At 41.1% G+C, this 10,906-nt stretch overlaps 1 long non-coding RNA gene across 1 annotated transcript; it reads right to left on the bottom strand.

Moving 5' to 3' along the window:
- Positions 1 to 4,160: 4,160 nt before the first annotated feature.
- LOC147751888 (uncharacterized) lies at positions 4,161 to 10,089 on the bottom strand. The gene is made up of 3 exons (XR_015315652.1): positions 10,046 to 10,089; positions 7,357 to 7,430; positions 4,161 to 4,447 (listed from the first exon to the last, which is right to left on the bottom strand). It is a non-coding gene; the product is annotated as an uncharacterized LOC147751888 (long non-coding RNA).
- Between the last annotated feature and the right edge of the window lie 817 nt (positions 10,090 to 10,906).

Genomic DNA, 10,906 nt, shown 5'->3' on the forward strand with positions numbered 1-10,906 from the left:
TAACGATAGTTATTCATATAGGAAAAATTACATATAATTATCAAAGAGGCATACATAATGTGAGGGGTCCACCCTTATGCGGCATTTACGAACGTTTCATGTACTCGCCTATCATAGGAAATAGACCCTTAAAATGGCATTGTAGATTTAAAGTACGTTCTTTTTTCTGGCATCTTTTTTTCTATTGCCTTAAAATATGTGGAGTCAGCTCAGATATACTGAATTAGTAATTTATAATGTTCATAGCACTCACTATGTGCACGTGTCTAGTCCATGCTCGATCGTCGTACCCGAGCCTCATTTTCGTTGAAAGCCGGTTTTTCGATACGCTAAACGTAGGGATGTTCGTAGTAGCTTAGTGGTTAGCTTGAGATACACACATAATTTTTATCTACTATATATTCTATGTACACATAGTCTCGAGCACGTTAACGGTAAAGAGTGAGAGGTAACCAAATTGACGCGGCTAAAATTCAACTATTGGTTGTGATAATATTAATTACCAAGAACATTTAAAAGAATCAGCAACAATCACGCAATCTTGACCCCGAGACCTAGTACTTCCGAATTTCGTAAGGTACCCAGTTCGCTATCGCCACGCTTCCATTATGCACACATCGGTTTTTAGCAACCAAAATAAGACATCCGTTCACGTGTCGCAAGTCACATCATTAAAAGTAACTGTTACATGATTTCATCACATTTCCAAACTGGGAGACAGCGGTGGAAAAAATAGAAAGGTAGCTCGGAAGCCAGCTAGCCCTGGTCAATCAAAATGGCAGAAGGTGCACCCGTTTCGGAACGATCGAAGTATGTAGCAGTGGGATTTCTTTCTATGTCCATTGCCTGCTTGATGCTGCTCTGCGGAGCCAACCATCATCCAAGCCTTGACAGTACTAACCAAGTTAACCCAGCCAGTCGGACGCGGATGGTAGGCTGTATTGCGGCACTCCCTTATCCACGCATTGTGAGTGCCCCTCTCAGCCGCCCTGAAAGGCAAACCACCGAATACGCCAGTGACAGCTAAAGTGGAATAGGAAAAAGAAGTTTAGTAGAGAGATAGTGTCCTTCGACTTGAGAATGATACGAAATGGGGGCCTGACTACGATGACAGAGCTGGTAGAAAACTTGGCGGAAGGACGGATGAAAAAAGAGAAAAGGAAAAGGCCAAGCCATATGGCTTATACGACGGGAGGAACAGAACTTGCACCGCACTAGTAGGGGCTTCCACCTGTGTCATTGTTTGCCTGAGAAGAGAGATAGCATGGAAGCCTTTAGTATAAACGTTTTTATGCTTTTGCTCTTCTTCGAATAAAATCATTCTAGAGGTACTTACGGCTATCAAACTACCAACGACACCATCGTTGATCGACGAAGCTGAAGCCGATGCACCTATTTAAACTGCCTTGAAGGCCAGCCAGATTTACGTCATAGAAGATCGCACCTATCGGTAGAGATGAAAAAATAATCTGAGTATTGCCATAAGGATATCCTGCTTATCGGCAACCTTCGATGGGATATAAATAGTTCTGTTCGCTCAAATCTTTAGTACCTGTGTGGCTGCGAAGCATCCATCTCACTATTTCACTTGGCTCTCTGCGACTTGATCGAGCAATAGATGCAGTATTTGGTGGTCTTTCAGTGAAGTGCCAATATCGACCGCTGTCAGAGGGGCGGATATAGAAGGCACAGGTCTTCCGTGAAGATGATACATCAATGTGTAGCAAAACGTGACACCGTTTAAATAACATGTAGAAGATTTCTTTTCGACTATGGACTTGTCTTTCATCATAGTTTATATCATTTCAACTGAAATGCGACCATCCGTAACTGCTAGAGGAATAATAATAGAGGAAAAATGTTCATTTTACCTAAGGTTGTGCAAAGAAGATGCAAGGGTAACTCCGAAGGAGACTGAAGTAGTAGTAGTAGTATCGCTGTTTTATAGTGATATTGTTTATTCAGCTTAAAGCAGATCGTATGAAATTAACACTGCCCTTAATACGTTTTGGAGAAGTTAATTGCTATTCGTTGCAGCCCCTACAGCATAATGACCTTTATTACCACTGGGGCGAAGGCCTTGTTTTTCTCGTCACTTAAGAAAATGAAAATACTGATTCTACGCTATAAGACCTCACTTAATGTAAACGAGCCGCTCGTAACTGCGACACGATAGGATCAATATAACAAATAACCTTTATCGACCGTCAATTAGGGTTAACAATAATTGTTAAACCATATTGTAGCATTGTTATTAACAATTATGCTGTTATTACGATGGGGATGCAAGGAACGCCAAATCCCAACGATCATCCGCATTTGAAGGTTTATCAGTCCAGGTCTCGGTTACCAGTTCCGTGAAGTAGGCAAGGTTTGGTCTTTACCGGTTCGGCAGACAATCAAATGAACTACTAATTTCTCTCATTGTCTATCGCTAACCTTGAAGAAGACCATGCTAGCCAAGTTCAGGCTTTCGCTTACGCTAACAGCGGTTATGTTGTGTGGGAGATAACAAGCAGTGAAGCACCTTTGCTAGGACTGCATGGGGTTCTAGCACGCACGTAAAAACATACACCGTACCTAGGGTAGAAATCTTTATACGGCAAGCAAGAAGGTGCACATACGCGTAAGTCCATTATAGCTTACATCATCGTAGCACGGGCCATGTGCAGAGGCCACAAGGGTGACGGCAAGGATACGCTAAGCCTCAGTGTATTCTCTAGGTAAAAAAAAAAGAAACACTATATATGCGTGGACTGTCGTTGACCAAAGGCTTTTCGGACGCTATTGTCGTTTTGATGCTATGAAGCGCGGCGGAACAGCTCGACGCTAGAAGGCAAAAAAGCGAGAACTCCAAAGTTAGAGAAGAGCGTTATTTACAACTATTAAGTGATGAGGCAATCATGTACCAGTTATTTATTCCCGATCGTGCAATGTGTCCGTTATAGATTTTGAGTAATTTACCATAATCTTTTGGATACATTAAGACCTCGCTGCTGAAGCGGCCCACTCGTGTGAAATAAGAAAATACGCCGAGCCTAAGTTGTAAAGGAATACTCTTTTTGGAAGTTAAATGTATTTACTTGTTGCAAAATAGTTTAGAGCTCTTTATATAACTCGTGCGTTTTGTTATTTTACTCATGATAAAATTTCTAGCCAAGAGAAGCGATTGGTTTTTTCAGTGGGTCTGAATGAAACACACGAGCTTTTGGCTAGATACATGAGAGGACCCTCGATCGCTCTTTACAACATCAAGAGTTTTCAAATTACGTTAATTGTAAAACTGATAAAGTCGTTTTATCTAATACGCCGCAATATAATTGTTCAATCAACGTTTTTTTTTATAAGGTCTGGCAATTTTTAGCACCAGTACAACCTTTAAGGGCCTTATCCATGGACAGAGAATAATATTTTCCGGATAATATTATTATTATTACGTTTGCAACACCTTTAGTAAGCAATAGCAGCTTACAATGAAATGAAGATGTTGGTAAGTTGTCCGTTGTTAGTATGTAGTTAGAAAAAATCGAATGCTTCATCTCCTGCGATGACCGTATCTGCGTGTCTTCATCGCAGCCGTAATGGTGAAAAAAAACAGGTTTTTATCTTCAAAAAGCCGGGACATCGAGGGGACAATCAGCATCAAAAACAAAACAGCTCAAGAATAGTTGCGCTGGAGTTCTAGGAGAACCTCCACAATGCACTTAACCATCGGGTCTAAGCGTCCCACTTAATCGGCTTATAGCCCTGTATAGCCATAACTGTCGATATTGGCGTGCAAATTATTGTCCTAAATATTGGGGGGCATCGTTTAAAAGAAGCGGGGGACACTGAGGAGCGATAACGCTAGGGTACAAAGACAATCGTATAAGATCGGTTTGTGAACAACTTCCGCGGTACGGGTATTAAATAATTGGCTAAAAACAAACAATTTTTATAGTCAACAATAAAAATAATTAAAATACACATTTAGATGACTTAAATCGAATTAACATTATACTTTACTGCTCGAAAAAAAAAGTATAACTCACAAGCAAGTCTGAGGACATACAACAAAAATTATTGTATATCAGGCTTTCTATACATGAAATGTGCCTCAGACATTTTTAATACACCACTCCTACACCCTATTTTTCTTAGCCCATTTATTTATTTCGGCATCTTTCATCAAAGACTTTTTGAAAAACAAATACTTTTTATCCATATGGGTTCTGTTATCATTCTTGAAAGGTTGCACGTATTGTTGTTATTACTGTATTCAGGGATACTTCCGTTTCAACTTCTTGTATACATTTTTCCTTAGCTTCTTGTTGTCCTATTTTTACTCCGTGCCATTAGTTGATCGTGGACCAGGACGCGATGAGCCTATCCTGTAGGACGCAGCACTCCATGCGGCCATAAGAGAATTAGGATGTGCGCAACGCATTACGTCAAAATTTGACACGAACTGTCCAAACAACAGTTGGAAACTTTTTTTTGTTAGCGTAGTGTAATTTCCTCACCCTGAGTTTCTATTGGAACAGAACTTAAAAAAGGACGATGAGAATTAAGCAAGACAAGGCGATTTGAATTCGAAGCTTCTCTTTAGCATCTTTAAATCTCAGCTTTTCTTATTAGACAGAGAGACTTGGTGACCCCCTTTTACTGAATGTACATGGAATATTTTTACCAAAACCTACATCAATGGGTTTGTTTTGAAGTGGCTTATAGACGAACTAAATCAGCGTTGAACAGGTGATTATCGCGACTATTTAGAATATCCTATACAACAAAATAAGTATGTGTGTGCGTAGCAGATTTTCAGTGCTATGTATAAGCCCTAAGATTGACTTTTTTTTTAAAAAACATGACTTGTAAAAACTAAACTGCTAGATGTTATAACATACTCCAATTCCAATGTATAAAATAATTCGCCTGAATAGAAACCTATATTAACCCTTGTTGACGTCTCCAGGGTCTGTCCTTCTAAATTCGTTTATTCTATATAGATGCGCGTAGTAAATGCCAACGTTGCTGCTGGTTGTTGTTACGTGTATTTGTCTTGCTACATTTCGCATATTGTTAGCATTCATGGAACCCGATCAGACGCTCTAGTCGGACAATCACGGGCATCAATATTTTGCCTGTTTGAAAACAGCTATTGCTTGTGTTTATTGCCTATGCCATTGCTTGAGGTGTCTCTTGAGGAAAGAATGGATGCGCTCTCGTTGTGCGTTGCCAACTTGCACAGCCAATCGATTCGGCTGCTATTGACCAGTTGCACGGGCGAACCGAGACAACGATTGTTACTACGGATACTCCGATCTTTGCCGCCGGCTCCATACTACTGCCGGTACAGCAAAGGGTTCGCTTTTGGGATCTATCGTCATCTAGCGTCTGCATAAGGGCACCTTCTAACTATTCATTAACGGCGGCGGCAGTGACATACGTAGGACTGCTCGGAGGTCCTGTTTGCCTCTGAAAGACAGAACAATCGCAGCTTGTCGGAGTCGGAAAAAAGTAAAACAGGAGACGGCCTATAAAGGCCCAATTTTTTCCATGGGCAATGCCCTACACGGCTTTTACCGCCCTTGTTTCGCCGCACCCTGCCTTCTATCTCGCTTGTACGCTTCTTTGTTCCTTTCTTCTTTGCAGAAGAACACAGTTGTTCTTGTTTTCCTGGAGACAACGGAATTGTTCCGATTCCTCCAGCGTTCTTTACCGGTAGCGCAGGAGGGAAAATGTGAACGTATGTTCTTCTTTGGCTAACAGCATAAGTGCTTTCCTGCAGAATTGTCTTCTTTTTCGCAGGCGCGGGGGGGGGGGGGGAAGGGGTATTGGAACTTGCGGCAGAGGAGCACGGTTTAGAAAGGCTGGTTTCCTTTCTTTAGTTGAACAGAATATAACAGAAGTGGCCAAAAAATGACGATGCGGCTACCATCTGACCAGAAACCTACTTCTGAAAGGAAAAAGAGCGGTGGGCTAGGGAGGTTTGCCGGAGGTGGTAGAAGTTGCTCAATTAAGTACGTCTGACTCGATGAACTGCCTCTGGTAGTCTGTCTAAGAGGTTCTTCATGCGTGTATCCATGTGTGAGTGTCAACCCAACTCTGTTGTACATATTATGAAAGTAGAATGCTAAGTAGACAGGTTTGAATTAGCTCAGGAATAGGATTCACGTGTCTTCCATTATTTACATTCTTGAGTTACAATCTTTCTCCTGTGCATCTTCGTGTGCTAACAGCTGGGTTAGTCCGCGAATCAAGAGTACAACGGCGACGGGTACCTAGAAGTATTGAGTTATCTTCAAATCATTTCTTGCTACCAGTTCACGAGCTGTGAAAGGCATCTGAAGCCAGTCACGAATGGAAGTATAAATTTAGTCTTCTGCAGTGAACAGATTATTGACTAAACTGGTAAGATGTGTGTCCAAATCCAACCTATAATAAACGAGCGATAAATCGAGCTGAGAACCTGCTTTGTAGAACGTACAATGAAAGCTTTCTCTTTCATACATTCAGATTTCAAACACATAGCAAGCTCAGTTAAGAGACAAGTGCGTAAAGCATTTTAATGTCCGCCTCTCCAGTAACTTCTGATGCTAGTCTATATATGGAATTTTGGGATTCGTCCTATGACAGGTCTAAAAAAAGACCATTGCAACCGAACGCGCAGTAAACTGCATCTAAAGAAATCTGGATCGAAATTCTTATATTTCTGGAAGTATATCCTCCGAATCAACTTTTCTTATATCTAAAGTGCCGCAAAGCCACTACACAGGCCTAAAAGCGAGCGCCTAGGTGCGCGAAATCCTAACAAAATCCACCGTCTACTATCAGTCGTCTATTCTATATAATCTGTATTTACATTATGCTATGCTTTTCACGTGTTAACTTTGAATTTAGCACCAAACAGTTATTCACTGACGATTCCTAACTTCGCCGCAATGGAGCGGCGCTCTAAGCAGCTTTCATTTACTCATTTAGTAACCTACTTACCCTAATCCTAAAGATAGGGCATCCAAAACGAGCTGGGTTTTGTTTACCTTACCATATAGGCATCGGACACACGAAGATGCCGAAATTATATCGGTATTTTCGCGTAACTACCATCATCGAGAATTAGTAAGGTTTGACGAGAGACTCAGGAAAAAAATGGCGATCCACATAGGGAAAACCCATTTGCTGTAAAGTCGACCGTGGAGCTTTGGCGTGTCCTTAAGGCCTAATTAAAGTTGCATCCCGTCAAAGCCTGCTACCTAAATAAATGCTTATCTATTTATCTCTAGGGCCTTATATCTAATGTTACTGCCTTTATTAAGCTTTGCTGCTTCGGACAACTAGCGGCCCCTTTCAGCACAAAACGAGTTTTGTACTTACGTTCTACGCCTTTCGAACCCAGACTAGTTCTTGTGAATGAGTATCCTTACGTATTGTAGGTAATCGTGTTGCCACTGCAATATCACAAGGACATACACATCTCATGAATTGCTAGGGTATCACCAAGCATGATGGACGCTGCCACAGCTTTTTCCATGATAAAATCGAAGTTCGGAGGAAGATATTAACCTGTTCAATCCTGAGACAAAAGGGCCATTTCAGAATCAAATCTAGGCAATCGCTTCAACAAATTATGATAAACTAATATCGATAAAGCTTTTGTCGTCTTATCGAAAAGAGACGTTCAGGTAACTTAGCCATATACTGCCTGGGTGTTTCAATACATCAGGGTAGCACAATGTTATTTTTGATCCTGAAGACATTCTAGGCGGCTTCTGTGAATCTATGGTTATTATTATTGACATAAGGTCTTCTATAGGTCCATCGAATATTTCCCGGGGTCCTCTGCCGGTAAAGCTATCCCAAAAACAGAGGCTAATCCCCGGGGCAATCGCAAAGGTAGAGTCGGTTCAAAACAGCATTTGCCAACGTTCTCTTGCAAAGCTCTTTGCTTCTCTTCGACTTCGTTCGTATAGTATGGAACATCTCTAAAATTGCCCCAAGGGGAAAACGTAGCTCCTCAGTGTTCGGGTTGTGCACTCCGTTAAGCGCGTTATCGCATTCTTGCAGCCTCACTCGAGTACAAGTACTCGTATACCATCGTATTCGGCATCGGATAGGCACCAGGGGATGCCTAAGTATTTATTATGTGCTTCCGCAGTATTTTTAACATAAACGAACAAATAAAAAAATTCTGTCCATACAAATATACCCAGTCATGTACAAATTCAAGGGGTGGCACGTTTTTGCGAGTTCTATGTCACTTAGTTTGTAGCAAGACCGGTATCGTAGTAACAGTTACGTAGTACATAAGTGAACAGGCGGGAGGGTAGCCATCCAAGCGACTCAACCGGTAAACACCTACAGGTAATCGAGATCTGGTAAGAATCACTTAAAATGCAATAAAAGGAACCCTTTAAAATAAATCCTAAACCACAAAAATCGGGTTAAAAAAACGCACACCATTTGACATATATATATATATCTCAGCCCATTTGTCTTAGGTAAGCATGGTGTTTTCTGCTGTCACATCCCTATCCGTATACACTGCCTCAAGGTATATTATTTTCATTCGGCGATATGTCCAGATTAAGAAAGCATTCGATTCTTTCTACTGATTAGGCTATAGCCCTTCAGCTTTCGTCTGGGTGTACGCTCGTTCATTTGGAACGCTTACCATAAAACCTGCCATATCAGCATGCAATAGAAAACGTCTCAGGATCCTTAACCAGAAATGTTATCTGGGGCATTTATGGGCTAGGCTGCGTAGACTAAGAAACATACGTTTCGAGCCTGGGACCCTAACAAACGTTTGTTTACCATACACGATATTGTTATTTTCTGTTGGCACAAACTCACTCCCGGCTAGCTGTTAATTATTAACTTATATAAAACAGAGAAGAATCCAATTCATGGATGGCAATGGAATAAGATAAGAACACTCCCGAGATTCACTTTGTTGAGCACGACAGTGTCGTTGTGTTTCAATTATGACACACGTTTTTCATCCGAAACATTAGGCCATACGAAATCGATGCTTGGGCCTTAAAACATGCAAAACGTACAAATGCACTACCATGTCGTCAGTGATCCCTTTCGATAGCGTTCACTGAGAGGTGATCATGCAATATTACCAATCGAACTACTTAGCGAGCGCACAAAATTGTATGATAAACTCTGTATTGTATGACGCGACCTGCTTATTGAAATCTGTGTCGCCATTCATTGGACGCATTCAGGACCGTAAGGTCAGAGTTATTATAGCTATTACCGTATTCATTTTTACGCATGAGCTATATTTTCAAATATAGCTCACCTGCTGAGCATGAGTGTTAGTTAGTGCACCCCTTATATGATTTTCGAGTTCGACTGTAAAACTTTTCCGTACGATCAGATCATACGGCCGAAAAAGCGCATAACCGTCACGACCTTACTCACTACCTTTCCGCTAGGAACTATCTGCCTGTGACGATGAAATCTGTATTAGAAACTTAATTCTCATACCCAGAAAATAACGTAATTGTGAAAATCGTTTTCAACGCTTTATATTTCTACCTTCAAAAAATGCCCGGGTCTACCAAAAAAAGCATTGACGATAATACAGTGGAGTTTTCTCTTTAATGAATTTACCGTTCCCAAGCGCCTGACAGACAAAAAAAAAAAACCTGATTTCTATGAAACGTATCAGTGTCGGCAAAATAAACACGGAATATTTTACAACAACCTTTAGAAGATTGGCCTCTATTCGGAGAACTAATGAGATTACAGGATTTGTTTTACCGTAAACTTCGAAAACATGTGAAATTATTAATGTGGACTCCGAGTTGACTAAACTTATCAAGCGCGGTAAAAAGTCACAATATAATAAAAGACCCTGGAGAGGCGAAAGTGGGCCCCAGTTTGTCTTGTCTTATCTGACAACATTGGATGAAAAGAAAGATGAAAGATCCTGACGGACTATTCGCCTCATATATAGCCCAGAACTTGCTCTGTAGGATTACAGCTGTTCGAATCCGTGTAGCACAGTTTAAAAAACAACTTATGTTTAAAGGTCGATCTACCAACGAACCTGTAGTATCTTTTCGATGCATCCTCTGCCCGCGCTCTACGTTCGGATCCGTAACTAAAGCAACAGTTCGTCATTCTCAAAATATGACTACTTAGATGAGACGATCCTAGCCAGAGATCACAACAAGAAACGTGTCCATAATCTTGTTACCCTTGGCAAAGTTGTATGCTAGCCCCATACTTTCAGCCTCTCTAAAGTTAAAAATGAATAGGTAGTACCAACTAATATTGAAATGTTAAGAGCCGATCATTGCTAGAAAAACGTACTGATTATTTGCACGAGACAGCAGTACTGCAATCATCTTCTAACTACGTGCACTATCTTAATCTTAGATTACGGAACAGTAATGACTTGCCTACTCTCGGTGTTGAAGTTTCTTCATAGATCCCTATTGTTGGTCTTGTTCAGGTTATCCTCTGAAACTCATTCGAAGCTACCCATAGCTCGACTGCAACACGTAATCTTGTGTCTTCTACTAAAGTTCACTATTTTTCCACTAAGTAGCTAATTTTGTCTATCTGCATTTGTCTTCAAACATCAAATCAACGTAGCAATATATCGTTGTATCAATCTTCGTCCGTTTGCCGTCTTTATCGATTTGCCGTTTGTTGCTGCTCCCTTTCTATCAAAAGCCGTTTGACGTCGCTTTTCTCTATTGGGTGTACAGATCAGCTGTCCTTCTGGCCCTAATCATGAAAGATGTCCGGCCATAACGCATCATTCGGCAATCTCGAACGGGTGACATTTCTCGCGCAAGACTGTTGAAACACGCAGCTTTCAAAGTGCAAAAGTATTCCTGGTCGCTCCTTCACCCTACCTCATCACACAATGCACTTGGCGCGATTCGACTTATTTCAAATT

The sequence above is a fragment of the Varroa jacobsoni genome, unplaced genomic scaffold (genome assembly GCF_002532875.2).
Source record: "Varroa jacobsoni isolate VJ856 unplaced genomic scaffold, vjacob_1.0 contig01825, whole genome shotgun sequence".
In the NCBI taxonomy this organism is placed as follows: Eukaryota; Metazoa; Arthropoda; class Arachnida; order Mesostigmata; family Varroidae; genus Varroa; species Varroa jacobsoni.